The sequence below is a fragment of the Cynoglossus semilaevis genome, chromosome 12, assembly GCF_000523025.1.
Source record: "Cynoglossus semilaevis isolate Cse_v1.0 chromosome 12, Cse_v1.0, whole genome shotgun sequence".
NCBI lineage: Eukaryota > Metazoa > Chordata > Actinopteri > Pleuronectiformes > Cynoglossidae > Cynoglossus > Cynoglossus semilaevis.
In genome coordinates this window covers 5,228,273-5,229,900 of record NC_024318.1, presented here as the reverse complement: position 1 = coordinate 5,229,900, position 1,628 = coordinate 5,228,273, and the positions used below count along the sequence as shown (strand labels likewise).

The window sequence follows — 1,628 nt, the reverse complement described above, 5'->3', positions numbered from 1 at the left end:
AGACGCAGGGGGGGATGGATAGAGGGAGAGAGAGAGAGAGGGGGGGGGGGGGGGGGGGGGAGAGGGAGAGAGAGAGAGAGGGAGAGGGAGTCTTGTGGTTGACTTTAATAATAAATAGGTAAAGTACCGATCAGTGTTGGGACAGTAAACAGTAGAAATAGCAGCGTTGTCTGCTCTGAGGTCACTTCCTGAACGATGCGTTCAGGGACTGTTTCCTCTGATGAAGAACCAACGTCTCCGTCCATGTTGTTCACATCACATTGCTGAAGGAGACGACACAGTGGACGGAACCTCTGACTGGAACACCCCCACCCGTGTGTGTGTGTGTGTGTGCGCTCTAGGATCCGACCTCCTCCTGTCATCGACTCCGACCTCAGAACTCTTATCACTGAAATGTTCTAATGGAGGAGGTTGACCTCAGAGAAGGACGTGGGCTCCACCTGAGCTGACCCCCCCGACCCCCCCTGGACTCCCCCACCCCTTCTCACCCCCAGACTAAACTGGACTGAAGTGTGTGTGTGTGTGTTTTCAGATGAATGGAGAAATGTGAAGTGTCTGTCCGACCTCCGCCTCCGTCAGCTGCTGGAATTGGTGCCTGTCAGCTCCTGTGACACCATATATTTATATATATATATGTATTTATTCATTCTTATAATTGTAAAATACTTCATTTCAGCCACAGTATCAGCTGATGAATGAACTCAGTCTAACGTTAGCTTTTAACAGACGGCTCTGTGACGTCACCAACTGCAGTCTGTGACGTCGTCAGTGTTTGGATTATTTCTGTTTTGGTGAGGACTAAACTTCTCTTCACCTTTGACCTGTTGACTTTGTCTTGACACACACACTCACACACACACTCACACACACTCTCTCACACACACACACAATCACAGACAGTCAGTTATTGATCTGAAGATCAGACACCTGACATAAATCAGATCAGACGGTCAGTGCTCGGCTGTGACTGACCTGCTCCACTGCCTCTGCTGTCGTCCAATGAGATAACACCGTAGATCCACCACCTGGTCCTGTGGTCCTGGTCCTGGTCCTGGTCCTGGTCCACTGGTGAATCTGTGGGTTTTAAAGTCACCGCGTCATGAACTGCTGTCACTGATGTTCAAGACAGATTATGGGGTTCCTTAAAACTGTCCAACATCATCATCTCCAATCACTGCCCACCTCAAATATATGTGTGTGTGTGTGTGTGTGTGTCTCACCTCCTCACGGTGTGTGTGTTTACCAACACCTAGTGGTTTATTTTGGAGATCTGTGACTCACAGTGAGCTGATCCTGGACCTCCCCCTTCCCTCGGTCAGCTGACACTCTTTGGGACGCATTACTGCCACCTATGGGTTCTCTTTACAACTGAGCGCCTGTAGAGAAGAAGAACAGAGATAGTTCAGTGTAAAGACAGCACTTCTCTGAATCACCACCATACACTCCTAGTTCTAGTAGTGGAGGGGTGAGGGTGGAGGGGTGAGGGTGGAGGTGGGAGGGGAGGGGGGAGACTTTTCTACATGCAGAGAAGTTTCATCATAATCAGACGGGACACAGAGGCTCTGAGCTGATGTGTTCAGGGACACCACCGGGAATGGTTAAAGCAGTACGGTAATTAGAATGGAGGA

The 1,628-nt window shown here is 49.8% G+C and overlaps 1 long non-coding RNA gene across 2 annotated transcripts in view; it reads right to left on the bottom strand.

Annotated features, from left to right (window-relative positions):
* The window catches only part of LOC107989318 (uncharacterized), an 8,627-nt gene that overhangs the window by 3,278 nt on the left and 3,721 nt on the right, over positions 1-1,628 (bottom strand). For both annotated transcript variants that reach the window (XR_001760817.2, XR_001760818.2), the window contains exons 3-4: positions 1,221-1,376; positions 973-1,074 (exon numbers count right to left, since the gene is read on the bottom strand). This is a non-coding gene — a long non-coding RNA (uncharacterized LOC107989318). The remainder of the gene's footprint in view (positions 1-972; positions 1,075-1,220; positions 1,377-1,628) is intronic.